This window comes from Notamacropus eugenii, chromosome 5, assembly GCF_028372415.1.
Source record: "Notamacropus eugenii isolate mMacEug1 chromosome 5, mMacEug1.pri_v2, whole genome shotgun sequence".
NCBI classification, from domain to species: Eukaryota; Metazoa; Chordata; class Mammalia; order Diprotodontia; family Macropodidae; genus Notamacropus; species Notamacropus eugenii.
Window position 1 is genome coordinate 193,370,503 of NC_092876.1, and position 15,227 is coordinate 193,385,729.

The following is a 15,227-nucleotide window of genomic DNA, read 5'->3' on the forward strand; positions in this document are numbered from 1 at the left end:
CAATAGCAAACCCTGATGAAGTGTATCATCTAAATTCATTCTTACTTCAGTAGCTAATGTATCCATTCCACTGATCAATGGTACATAAATGGTTTGGATCTCATGGGTGTCAATGTTTCAAAATCAATTAAGTAATGTTAAAGCTATCCAAACACAATGGCCATGTCAGAAAGAACGGATATAATCTGATGAGCAAAACCTATGTCTTTTTAAGACCTATTTAAACTAGGGATTTAAGTACTAGCGAGGGATAAAGAATCCCATTTATTATTCCATAATGTACATTCACTGGGATCAACTATGAGATGTAACCAAATTTTCACACTTTGGATATATATTTGGCAAGACAAATACCAAAAAATCCTACAGCACTAGTGTTGCTCTAGATCATAGAATTGAGAAAAACATATGTATGAAATTCAGTAAAATATTGCCCAAGACAATCTTTAGTACCTCAATAAGGACCCAGCTACAAGTTTTTCTCAACTGAGGGAAGTTAGAGATAGTGAGATAGTGAATATAAAACACTCTTCAAAGAAAGTGCCAGGGAAGTGTGAGACATTATTATAATTACCATCATTATTATTGAGAGGCATCCAGAAGAGTGGATCTGGAAATGGTCTCAGAGTTAGGAGGGTTCAAGTACAGCCTGGATACAGTGTGTGACCTTAGATAATACATTTTAATGTCTCATGGCTCCAGGCAACTCTAATTCTACAAGGAGCTAAATAGCAATTCACCAGAATTGGTAAGAATTCTTTACTGAGAGCACCCAACCCCAATGAAATCACTGATCAAAAAATGCTGACCAATTAGTATGGCTCACATACTGATGCCTCCAAATAGAAGAACTGAATCGTTATTTCTCAATTAACAAACAAACATTTGTTAAGTGTCTACTATGTGCCAGGTGCTAGGAACATTAAAACACAAAGAATGAAGTAACTGCTACTCACTATAAGCCTATATCTGAAAGGGGGGAACAACAAGTATAAAAACATATACAGAATAAGTAAAAAGTTAATAAATACAAATACACACAAAATAGTTAAAAAACAGAGTAGTACATGGGAGGGAGCACACTAGTAGTTTGCAGGGATCAGGAAAGGCTTCAGGGGGAACATGGTGCATGCAGATGATCTTAAAGGAAGAAAGTAACTCTGAGGCAGAGGTAAGCAGAGAGTGTGCATCAAGCATAGGTTCACCTAGGGCAAAGGCACTGACGTGGCAGATGTGGTGTTGTATGTGAGAAAAAGAAAGAAGGATACCTTGACCGAATTGAGGAGTACAGGAGGGAGTAGTCAAGTTCAATGAGGCTGGAAAGATCAGCTGGGGTCAGGTTGTGCAAGGGTTTAAAAAGCTAAACAGAGGAGTTTATATTCCATCATAGAGACAGTCAGTAGGAAGTCACTGGAGATTGAGTAGGGGAGGCACATGGTCAGATCTACAGTTAAGAAAAATTATTTTGGCAGCAGTGTGTAAGATATGTTGGAGGGAGGATAGACTTAAGGCTAAGAGATCAATTAGGAGACTGTAGTAATGATCTAGACAAGAGGTGATGAGAGCTTGAAGCTAGGTGGTAGTGATATGAGTAAGGAGTCACATAAGAGATACTGTAGAGGTAGAAGTGGCAAGATTTGGCAATTAGTTATTGGATAGGTGGGGTATGAGGAGTCCAGGGTAACAAATACCATGATTACAAACTTGAGACAATGGAAAGATGGAGGTTCCTCCAATAGAAACAAGGATGCTTTGGTAGAAGGTTTATGGAAAAAGATAATGAGTTCCATTTTAGACATGTTAAGTTCAAGATCTCCATGACAATCCCATTTGAAATGTCCACTAGGCAGTAATGGTCAAAGCAGAAGGGCTAGATATATAAATCTGTATGTCATCTGCATAGAGATGATAGTTAAACCCACAGGAGTTGATGAGATTACCAAGTGAGAAAGAGGCAGGAAAAGAGGCCTTTAGGGCAGAACCTTGGTAAACATGCACAGACTGGATGATCAGTTAGCAAAGGATACTGAAAGGACCTCAGGCATATCACATCCTACTTTACTGTGATAGACTAGCAAAGACTGAGAATTCTTGACTTAGATAGGAACTTTCTAGGTCATCTAGTATACCCCCCTGATGAGGGCTGGAGGGGGTGGTGGTGCAGGAACTTTAAGGCTGGAGTGCCCTGCATGGGCCATCTGGAGAATTCAGAGACTCAAGCATTGTTGAGGTCAAGGTAAAGATTTATTACACTTTTTAGCCAGCAAGAGCTCTTAGGGAACCTGCAACCTTAGAGGGGTACAGGTAAAATTTATATACTATATTCTATAGTGAAATATGTGCAAATTTTGCTAAGTAGGTGATTAGGGAGGGATTAGGGAGTGGTTAGTTCTTAAAGGAACATACACTTTTGGTATCTACCGTGCAGGTATTTTACCCATAGGGGGCAGCTAGGTGGTACAGTGGATAGAGCACCAGTGCAGGAGTCAGGAGGACTTGAGTTCAAATATCACCTCAGACACTTGACACTCACTAGCTGTGTGACCCTGGGCAAGTCACCTAACCCCAAGTGCCTCATCCTGGGTCATCTCCAGTCATCCTGATGAATATCTGGTCACTGGATTCAGATGGCTCTAGAGGAGAAGTGAGGCTGATGACCTGCACAGTCCTCTCTCACTCAAAAAAACAAAACAAAACAAAACAGTGAAGGGCAAGTCATGTCATCATTTCTCTGATGGCATGGTCTTATTTGGCAACGAAGGACGAACACACATTTTATCCAGAGTTCATTGGGAAACAGCTCAAGGAGGGGGGGCTATGTGGAGGTGTGGTTTTAGGCCTGAAACATCACTAAGTCAACTAATGGTCAGGGCTGCCTAAGAAATAATGGGCTGCTCTCATCAATGTCTTGTTAGATAAGATAAATATAAGGCAGTGTACGTATGTCTAAGTCTTATACATATGATTGGTCAGTGAGTAATAAATGTCATTATAACCCAGCTTAGCCAGTACACAGATGGTTCAGACTAAAAAATTCTATAGGTACAGCTGGCTACTATAGCTCAAAAAGAGGTAATGGTTGTTGCTAGGGCAGGCTGTATCCTTAGGCTGGGGAGAAACTGCTTGGGATAGTATTTTGAGGCTAGGGAGAAATGTAATTTTTAAAGAGAAATGTGATTTTAGAATTGGGGTCCAAGCCCATGCACCCAAGCACCCCCTCACCCCCTCTTCCTCACTGGCAGATGATCCCAACACTATTTCCAACAAATAGTCAGCAGGTCTATACTTGAACACTTCCAGCAATGCTCATACCATTAGAACATTGGTTCATTTCTAGACGGAATTACAGTTGTAATTACAACAATTACAGTTGTAATTGTTAGTAAATTCCTTCTGCTCAGTCAGAATCTATATTCCTATCACTTTCATTTGCTAATTCTAATTTGACCACCTGGAAACAGAATAGATGTCTAATCACTCTAAAACAGATGAAAATACTTGAAAAGTGACTATCTTTTCCCTGTGAAGTTAAAACATACCCTTCTTCTTTAATTGACCTTCATATGCCATAGTTTCAAGTCCCCTTAGCACCCCAGTATTCCCCCCACTAGGCTTGCAGCAGTTTGTCCATAAGTTAATCCAGTTTTTTTCCCTCACAAGTCTATTGATGCTTCCAGAAGTCTAAGGGCTTTGCTACATTATAGCATCACTATTATCTTCTTAGGTGAAACTATCATGCAACAGATCATAGTCAGAATGCCAACATTTTACACATAAGGACCTTTGCCCCAAGGTCACACGGGCAATAAGTGGCAGAGCTAGGATTTAAACCTAGCTTGTCTGGCTTCAAATCCAGGATTGCTTCAGTTTCTTCAACTATAAAATGGGGATAATTACCTCCCAGGGTTGTCATACATATCAAATGAGATAATATTTGTAAAAAGCACTAAACGTGGAGGCTGGCAATTAATCAAACATTTATGAAGTAATTACTATGTGCTGAGCATTGTATAAGCCCTAGGGATACAAAAAGAGGCAAAAGACAATCCCTGCCCTCAAGAAGCTTATAATCGAATAGGAAGACAAAATGAAAACAAAAGCACATAAAGCAAGCTGCATACAGGACAACTAGGCAATAATTAACAGCAGTACTACATAGATGCTTATTCTATTCCCCTCCTTCCCCCGATGTACTCTAATGCTAAATATGCAATATTGAAAGAATGGTTTTCAACATACTGGGTGGACCTCCTAGTGGTACACTTATGTGCAGACAAAGAGAAGAGCTGAACAGGGCAGGAAACCATGGAATGGTTGCAACCTGAATTACTGGAAAGAGTGTCTTCATTAAAAGAGATCACAGTTTCATTACAACATGAGAATAAATAGGATGAGAGGAGAAACCAATTTTCAAATTAGTAATAATAATCATCAAAATAATGAAATTCTGAGGTCTGGAGATAGTGTTAGTAGAAAACGTTCTCAGTCACCCACATGATGGTGCTTAGACAAAAGCATTCTAATTGTGGCAGGAAGCCACGGCTCCCACAGCTTTATACTATTTACAGAAGCAATTGAAGTTTACAGCCAATCACAGACATGAAGATTCTGGTGACATAGCAGTCAGGAGAATGGCTCTCAGGTGGGCTGTGGTCTCTGATGTTACGCACCCTAGAATGGATGGTTACTGCTTTATCCACAGTTTCCTGTGTTATACTTTATGACTTTAAAAGAATACCACAGGGCTTTGACAAGCATTATTTCATTGAAATCATATACAGCTTATCCTTTTGCCATCTGTATGTTTATCTTAGACAAATTCTGTTCCTTTTGGGGGAAAGAGACATAAGAGAAATGACTGCAAAGGCTATTTTATTTCAATGCTAGAAAATACATGAACTAACAGAATATTTTACATGAGGAAGAGGCAAAAGATGACACATGGTAAACGAAAGCTCACGTTAACTTACACATCTAAACACCACATTTCACTTACATATATGTATATCAAAATTATGGACTAAAGAATAACAATTGCCTGGCATGCCTTCATCTAACAGAATGTAAAAATGCAGTCTGAAAGCGAGATTTCCCCAGGGTAAGGAAAACTGGAAAACTATCTTACACAGGGCCTGCTGCTAGATGAGGAGATGGATTCAGAACTGAACAAAAAAAGAGTGAGAGAATGTGCAGTTGGAACATTCTGTGGTACTGTCAACAACTCCAAACTTCTCTATGAAACAAAAACCAAGCTTCTTTTTAATTCCAGTATCCTTTCAGTGATGTTATATGTTTTTTAATAATGAAATAGAAGCATCAAAACTGCAGATGACCTAAGAACAATAGAAAAACCCATGGGTGGGCATGAACAGGCAGTAGCATATGGCCAACAGTAAATAGAATATGCACAAAACAGCATAAAATATATCAAACAGATCATGAGTGGAAAAGGACAGTTCCTAACCATGTAATAGGTCAGCTAGGTAGCACAGTGGATAGAGTACTGGTCCTGGAGTCAGGAAGACTCATCTTCCTGGGTTCAAATCTGACCTCAGACACTTACTAGCTGCATGACCCTGGCCAAGTCACTTAACCATGTTTGCCTCAGTTCCCTCACTCATAAAATGAGCTGAAGAGGGAAATGGCAAAATGCTCCAGTATTTTTGCCAAGAAAACCCCAAAACAGGGTCATGCAAAGTCAGACATGACTGAAATGACTGAATAACAACAAAGCCATGTAGCAAGAGCTAAGGGATAACACAGAAAACCCTAATGCTTACTTGGTTCTCTAAGGTCTAGAGAAAGGTTCTCCCACACATCTGGTAGGCTTCCTGTGGAATACTTGGGAAGGGAAATGGATAATAGTTACAGAGGATAAGAAAGAGTGGGTAGTTTACCATCTGCACTATGGGAGTGACTATCCACATCAGTGAGACCACATGTTCACTGAAGTATTAGGAAAGTAAAAGTATAAGGAAAATGTACAAAAATAAGGGAAAGTGATTCAAGTCTACACAAAGTCCTACCTCTCATCTTATTATGGTATGGAACTGACCCTGGTTTCTCAGCAGATTACAACCTAACAGAAAGAATAAGACACTTATGCACATTACTACGATGTAATTTATTACATACAGTGTGACATACAATGTACATATATGACAAGTACAAAGCAGCACAAAAATTCATACTAAGAGTTATGAAAAATTTGAAAAGAGAGGAAGTCATTTGAGCAAGATGAGATATCAAGAAAACAGTTCCCATCCCATTGCACAGAACTCCTTGTGCTAGATTCATGTGCAGAAATAGGGAAGAGCTGAATGAGACAGGAAGACATGGAAGAGTTGCAATATGAACAACTGGAAGAAGTACCCTCATTGAAAGGTATCAGTTTTACTACAGGATTGAAAAAAAAAGTGAGAGGAGAAGCCTATCAAATCAGCAATAATAATCGTAATAAAATCACATCTGAGAGGTCTGTAGATCATGTTAATAGAAAACATTCCCATTCACCCACCAGCAGGTCCATGATGGTGCTTACATCAGAACACTCTTATTGCACTCTACCAGGCTCCCACAAAACACAACTTCATATTATCCATGAAGACACCTGAAGTTTACAGTTAATCACAGACATGAAGATTCTGGTGACCTGTTAGTCAGGAGAATGATTCTCAAGTAGGCTGTGGTGTCTGATGTTGTACCCTAGAACAGATGGTATACCTGAATTGGAACTTAAGGGAAGGGATGATGGCAAGATTCTCTCCACCAAAAGAAAGATGAATTAACTTAAAGTCAAAGGTACTGGAAAGGACAGAATGAGGAAAGGATAGAATGTAGAATATGAGAAGGGAAGTCATATATGAAAAGGCTAGTTAGAATCACATTGTAGAGAGCCTTAAACTCAAAGACCGGCAGTTGATACTCTATCTGGGCTCAAAGTTATTTAGTAGGTGAATGACCAAGAATATCAGGAATATGCTGTGGGCCCCATTGTTAAAGACAGGCTAAAAGGGAGAGAGTATGGAAGCAGGAAGACCTAGTTAGGAGATAGTCACAAAAGGAAAGGCAAGAATCAAACTAGGATGACTACAATGAGAATGAGAAAGAAAATGGGGAAACGCAAGGAATTTTACTGAAAGACAATCAACAGGGCTTGTCAACTGATTGCATGTGAAGGTTAAAGGAGAGGGTAAGCTCAAAGACAAGATCAAAGGTTCAAACCTTGATGGCTTGGAGAATATGAGTGGTACCATCAGCAAAAATGAAGAGGTTAGAAGATTCATTAGATTTTTAAGAAAAGTAAGTCTAGTTTTTTTGCATGGAGACTTTGAAGTATCAATAGGACATCTAAGTGGAAACAAATATCAGATAAAAGCAAATTCCAGACTGGAGTCTGGAGCAGGGGGTATGAAGGAATAAGTCAAGTCTGAAGGTAGAAATCTGGAATCTCCTACAAAAAAAGTATAATAACACCAAAGGAGAAAAATATAAAGAGAGAAAGGGGTGAAGAACATAGTACTGGGGGAGAGGGGACACTTTCATTTAGGAGATGGGAGACCTGAGGACCAAACAGACAAGGAAAAGCCAGAATCGTAACCATAAAAGCATAGTCCCACTGGCCGCAAAGTTTGTCAACAGTGCTAAATGTTGCAGAGCCTGAAGAAACTGAGGACTGAGAAAAAGGTATTGTATTTAGTGATGAAGTAATCAGGAACATTTGGAGAAAGAATACTTTCCATAGAATAGGGAGGACTGAAGTTGAATGGCATCTAAAACCTTCTTCAAATCCAAGACAGCACCACTATTTCAGGCCAGAAGCCCTGGAACCTCTTGCCTCAAGAAAAGGTAGAACTTACTCTCTTCTGGGTCACTGGAATAACATAACAGCCCTTCTTTATCACCCTAAGCATCCAGGCAGATAAACACTCTATTCATACCAAGATTTCTGCCTAATATTAAACCAATCTAACTGACAAGAATCTAAGAAGCACGTTTCTTTTGGGCCAGGAACGATGCTACATACTGGAGATACAAAGACAAAAGTGAAAGGGTCCCTGCTTTCAAGAAGTTCACATTCTAACAGAGCAGTGCATCCATACCTATCTGGCACTAGAAGAAAGGACCTTATGCAGAAGATGATGATGCTTGAGTTGAATCTTGAAGCCCATGATTCCATAAAGTGACAGTGAGAAAGGAATGCGTTCCAGAAGTGGTGGACAGCAGATGCAAAGGCACTGAGAAGGGAGGCCGAGGGTTGTGTGTGAGGGACAATTTTTGAGTATGTAAAGGGGAACAATGTATATATAATTAGACTAGAAAGGTAAGATGGAGCCAGGTTTTGAAGAGCTCTAAATGCCCAGAGAAGTTTTACTTGATCCTAGGGGTAACAGAGAGCCATTAGACTTTATTGAGTGTGGAAGGTCAGGGAGGAATACATTCAGAACTGCCCTCTAGGAAAATCACTTTGATGACTGTGGAAGATGGAGTGGAGTCAGAGAAGACTTGAGCCAGGGAAACCAATGTGGAGGTCCAATCAATAGGTGATTAGGGATGGTTGTGTGAGTTAGACATTATAAGACTAGAAACAACAAGATTTTGCATATCATTGCATTCAATGGGGAGGGAGAGTGAAGAGACTCCAATAACTTCAAGGTTAAAAATCTGGGTGACTGAAAAGATGATATGGTGCCCTTGGCAGAAATCAAGAAGTTGGGGGGAAAAGGAGATAATGTGTTCCATTTCAGACATGTTAGATCCACAAGGTTTAATTCAAACCCATAGGAGTTAATGAGAACACAAAGTGATAAAAGAAGGATCAGGACAGAGTTTTGAAATACACCCTCAGCTAGAGGATATGGCATGGATAATAATCCAGTAAAGGAGAATGAAAGGAAGCTATTGTACAGGCAGGCAGAAAACCAAAAAAGGAGTAGTGTCACAAAAACCCAGAGAGAACAGAGAATCCAGGGGGAGATGATGGTTGGCAGCATCCAGTTCGGCAGAGATGGAGAAATATGAAAATTGAGGCAATGTCATTTGATGTGTGAATTAAGAGATTATGAGTAACTTTGAAGAGAGATATTTCAACTGAGTGATGAGGCTACCAGCCTGAGTGAAGAGGGTTTAGAAAAGAAAAAGGGCAGAGAACAGGGAGGTAATGAGCATAGGTGGCTCCTTCAAGGAGCTGGCTGAGCAAGTGAAGAGAGACAAAGAACTTGGGGGATGGAAGGGTCTAATGAGGTTTCTTTTTTTAAGAATGGAAAAAACTTAGGCATGCTTGTAGGCAGTAAGAAAGGAACCAGTAGCTAGGGAAACCCTAAAGACTACAGTTAGGTAAGGAATGATTGTGGGGGAAATCTGCTGGAGAAAATGAGAGGTGATGAGATCAACGATAAACGTAGAAGGTTTGGCCTTGGGGAAAAAAGCTACTACTTCACCAGAGACCAGAAAAAGAAGATACTGGTGAAAGTGATCAAGCAGGGGAGCAGGATATATGACACTAGGGGGTGTGAGATGAGAAGGTAAGAAGTGGTTGGCAAAAAGTAGTCTCAATTTTCTCAGTTTGAAGAGAAAAGAAAGTTTTGTAGCAGTTGCTGTAGAAAGAAAAAGGCTTAATTTTATTGTTTAATTGTGTCTGACTCTGTGTGACCCATTTGGGATTTTCTTGGCAAAGGTTCATTTTACAGATGAAGAAACTGAGGCAAACAGAGTTAACTGACTTGCCCAGGATCACAAAGTTAATGTCTGAGGCCAAATCTGCACTCAGGTCTTCCTGGTTCCAGGTCCAGTACTCTATCCACTGAGCTGCCTCAGCTCAATTAGGCAAGAGTAAAACTACTGTTTTGCTGCAGTGAGGCACCAGCTGAAGTCAAATGACACTGATAGTAGACCTAGTCAGCATGGTTATATGACTATATGCTGTCCTCTACTCTTGAATTGCTTGACCTCCAGTTCTATCACTACTCACACCAGGTTACTTAAATATTCTATTTCCTCTTCTGTTAATCTGTGCCATTTATATTTTCTAGAATATTCATCTATTTCATTTAGATTGTCAGTTTTACTGACGTATAGTTGAGCAAAATATCTCCCAATAATTGTTTTAATTTCACCTTCATTGTGCATTTGTGTTTTTCATTTTTGATGCTAGTTTCTTTCTTTTTATAATCAAATTAGCCAACGTATAACTATTGAATTTATTGCTTAAAAAAAACAGCTCCTGTTTTAATTTATTAGGTCCACTTTTTTTCAGCTTTCAATTTTATAAAACTTTGATTTTTCAGGATTTCTGTTTTGGTGTTAAACTGAGAGTTTTAATTTTGTTCTTTATCTACTTTTTTAAACTGAATGCCCAATTCATTGATTAGCTCTCTCTTTTATTAATGTACATGTTTAGAGATATAAATTTTCCATTAAGTATGGCTTTGGTTGCATCCCACAAATTTTGGTATGTTGTTTTATTGTCATTATCTTAATGAAATCAATTGTTTCTATGACTTGTTTTCTGACCCACTAATTCTATAGGATTAGATTAGTTTCCAATTAATTTTTATTCTATGCTGCAAAAGCCATTTATTGAATGCAATTTTTATTGCATCATGATCAAAAAAGGCTTAGTATTTCTGCTTTTCTACACTTGAGGATTTTATGCTCTAATACACAGTTAATTTTTTGTGAATATCTTGAGAGCTAAGAAATAGGTATGTACCTTTATATTTCCAAACAATAATTTCTAGGAATCTATCATATTTAACATTCCTAAAATTATATTTATCTCCTTAATTTCCTTATTATTTATTTCGTGATTAGATTTATCTAGGTCTAAGAGGGGTAAATTGTGATCTCTCACTAATATAATTTTGTTTATTGCCTCTTGCGACTCATTTAATTTTTCCATCAAAAATCTGGATGCTATGCCATATATAGTGCATATATGCTCAGTATTGATATTAATTCATTGGCTGTTTCTGTCTCCCTCTCTCTATGTAGCTCTTAGCAAAATGTAGTTTTCCTGACTATCTCTTTTTAATCAGATCTTTCTTTGCTTTGTCTGAGATCATGATTGTTACCGTTGCTTTTTTTTTTAGTCCAGCTAAAGCAAAATAGATTGTGCTCCAGTTTCTTCTCTTAATTCTGTGTTTCTATTTCAAGTGTCTCTTTTAAATAACATATTGTTACATTCTAATTCCTAATCCATTCAGCTATCCAATTCTGTTTTAGGATGATTTCATCCCATTCACATTTACAAGTATGACTGCTACTGGGTATTTCCTCCATTCTATTCTCTTATAATTAGCCTTCTCTTTTTTACACTGTCCCCTTCTAAAGAGTCTGTTTTGCTTCTGACCACTGTCTCCTTTAATTGTCTCTTCTTCTCATTCTACTCTCTACTTTCAGCCCTTTCCCCTTCTACTTCCTTGTTTGGTATTACAGATTCTATCCCTGACTGAGTGTGTATATACATTCTTTCCTCCTTGAATGAGATGAGGTAGAAGTGAGGTTCAAGCATTGCCCACTCCATACCCCACATTTTCCCTTCCATTGTATAATCTCTTCTTTGCATACCTTTTTTATATGAAATAATCTTGCCCATTCTCCCTTTCCCATTCCTTTTTCTCAGCCTTCCATTCTTCTTTTGAGGTCAATCCAACATAACAGATTCGCACCTATGCCCTCTGTCTGAGTAGACACTTTTTAATTGCCCTAATGATGATACAATTTGTAGGGGTTACATGTATCCTCTACCCATAAAGAAATGTAACCCAAGGTAGTCAGCCATCCTTTGGGAACTCAACCTACCAGTACAAATTTAGGCTGGGAGAATAAATAGCCTCAGAGATCATACACACGGTTATCTGATTACATATTCGGTGTTTCTCAGTGATCTGATTTGACCTTTTCAGTCCTTCCTGCATATAGCATCCTGACTGTAACTGGCTCATGAATACCCTAATCTTATTTTCCTAAACCCATCTGTCTAGCCCATTTTGTCAAGTTAGTCAACCTAAGCAATTCAGGGTAAGCTCCTGTACCGTTCTGTACTACACTCAATTAAGAAAAACCAATCACCAACTATCCCATTCCCTCCCAATGAAGAGTTCCTTCACTTAACACCCATGAAGACATCTCTCATTGCTCCTTGAAGGTGCGTAAGCCTGCCTGAACCTCCCTTCACATCCTCAGGGCTTCTTGGCATGTAATTGTCATTATGTTTTTTCTGCTCACCAGCTGTCAGTTGTAGACAGGAAGCATACAGGTTCCCAGGGCGTAAGAATTCTGGTAAGATCAAAGAAGCTAAGTATGGGGATAAGAAAGGTGGCCTTTGCAAGTCAGGCATTCTCTGTAATGCCCTCTTTCCCATGCCGAATACATGATTCAATGGAATATTTACTTGTTTTCGTTCAGTGATTCACAGACTTAATAGGGGAGCTCTCCCCTTACAGAACTAGATGGGCATGTCTTTTTTCCTCTACTCCCATTTTTTTCAAATGAAAGGCTCACAGGAGAGTTGGAACACTAATACATTGCTGGTGGAGCTGTGAGCTGATCCAACCATTCTGGAGAGCAATTTGGAACTATGCCCAAAGGACTAAAAAAAATGCATATACCCTTTGACCCAGCAATACTGCTTCTAGGACTGTATCCCCAAGAGATCATAAAAATGGGAAAGAGTCCCACATGTACAAAAATATTTATAGCAGCACTCTTTGTGGTGGCCAAAAACTGGAAATCAAGGGGATGCCCATCAATTGGGGAATGGCTGAATAAATTATGGTATATGAATGTAATGGAATACTACTGTGCTATAAGAAATGATGAATGGGAAGACTTCAGAGAGGCCTGGAAAGACTTATAAGAACTGATGCTGAGCGAAAAGAACCCAGGAGAACCCTGTGCACAGCAATGACCACAGTGTGCGAGAGCTTTTTCTGGTAGACTTGGATCTTCGTAGCAATGCAAGGACTTAAAAAAATTTCCAATGGTCTTTTAAGGCAAAATGTCTTCAACATCCAGAGAAAGAATTATGGAATTAGATCACAGAATATAACAGATCATTTTTTTGTGTGTATTACGTTTGGGTTTGTTATAAGATTTCTCCCATTCATTATAATTCTTCTACATAGCATGACTATAATGAAAATGTATTTAGTAGAAATGTATATGTAGAACCTATATAAAACTGTATGCTATCTTGGGGAGGAAGGTGGAAGGTAGGGGAAACAAAATCTATGTTATATGGTACTGATTGTAGAACACTGAAAATAAACAAAATTAATATTAAAAAAAAATTCAAGGCTCACAAGGTTTCCAAGTCATCAACTTCAGACCCTACTTACTATATAATGAGGCAGAGATATCCCTTTACTTATGGCAGACAAGACTTAAAACTGGTAACATTAACCTACAGTAGAGAACACTTGAAATTGGCAACATCAACATCCCAAACCAATGGAAAGGAGGAGTTTAATAATTTCAAATACCACTTACCCTAACCCATACATAGAAGACAAATAAATGGTGACATCAGCAAAATATTACTTTGAAGCCTCCCCTAAAATAGTATCTGAAGCTTACTAACTGTGCAAACATGGTTAAGTCACTTCAACTCTCTAAGCCTCAATTTTCTCACCTGTCAAATGGGGGTAACAATACCTCTAGTACCTATCTTACAGAGTTTTTGTACAGTTCAAATGGAAATCCACGTAAAAAAATTTAGAAATGTTAGTGGGATACACAAATGCCAACTATTGTTTTTATCTGTGTGTGCAGATGTATACGTATGTGAATATATGTAAAACATGCTTTTAAATACACACATACACATATATTTTCCCAAAAAAATTCTTCCCTCTAGGTTACCTAACACAAAAGTCATCAATAATGGAGTAACATGTCCATTCTGTTTCAAGAATCACTAGCCAGCCTTTGAACCACTTAGACTTTTAAAATGCATCACAGGATTTCTTCTCTTCTCTGGGAGGTGTTTTATGAACTATGTGTACACGTAAGCAGTCAGGCAAAGAGGTGGGGGTGGGAAGACAACAGGGGAGAGTGTCTGATCTGGCTGTGCAGGACCCGAAATTATCAAGACCTCAAAGGAGGAAAGTACAGGAGCAGAGGCCTAGTGCAATCTTGCCCCTCACACTAAAGCAAGCACCCTAGATTCAGGTCCACCCTGGTCAGTGATAAAAAAGAGAGTTGCAGCAATATTGTAATCAACAGATTCTTTCACCCCTTGTTCTTCTCCAGATTATCCTGACTTTGCTGATACATGTTGACCCTGACCATCCCAAATCACCTTTAACCAATGTTCAGTTATTTACCTACGCCACAGTTGAAGCCACATGAAAATAAGTTTTCTGTAAGTATTGGAAAAGTATTATTCCAGATGATGTTGAGATGGACAATGAGTAAAGTGGGTTTATCAGAATAGAGTATTAATGGTTCCCAAAATTTAACAAAGAGACACAAGGCTTGCAAGCTTCCTTTCCTTTGAAATGTCATTTCTACATTTCAACAGTCCAACACAGGTTTTGATTCCCTCGCTTTCTGGTATATCCAACAGAATTGGACAGTGAGTAGAAGGAACACCAAGGATAACACTATTCTCATCTATTTTCCTAATATGGGATCCTACAATAGTTGCTACAAAAAAACCTTAAGCCTGAGAAAGCTGAACCCTCTGACAGCTTCCCACCATTAAAAATCGCTAAAAAACTGCCATTCCTCACTTATATATGACCATTTTGGCAGATGCCAACTAGAACTCCCTTATCACCTTTCTAATGTACCCCAAGAAAATCAGCTGAGGGGAATGGTTTTCTTGGATTTTCTCAGGGAAAAAAAAAATGAATGGAAGAATCACTAGCTCTTAGAATCCTGACAGCTATGTTTCAAGAAAATTTTATGGCCTAAAGATCCAATCTAAAGTTTCAACCATGTGTTTTTGCTCTGCTTTGCTTTTTTTTTTGGGGGGGGGGGTAGGGCTTGGCTCCTTATTACTCAAGTCTACAGAGAAGATGCTGACCTGTACTAGTAGAAAGAGTTCCCTCTCCTTGGGGCACTTCTCTACCAATGAAATCACACGTCCAGTTTCTATTCCTTTCTTTGGTCTAAAATTCAGGAAAGCTGAAGGATTCAGGAAGAGTATCATCTTAGTAACATTAAAAAGTTTTGCAGAAATATTGCCCCCTAGTGGCACTAAATCAAATAAGAACTTATTC

At 38.7% G+C, this 15,227-nt stretch overlaps 1 protein-coding gene across 8 annotated transcripts in view; it reads right to left on the reverse strand.

Annotated features, from left to right (window-relative positions):
- The window catches only part of ATP8A2 (ATPase phospholipid transporting 8A2), a 761,757-nt gene that overhangs the window by 488,731 nt on the left and 257,799 nt on the right, over nt 1-15,227 (reverse strand). The gene's annotated exons all lie outside the window — the stretch shown is intronic.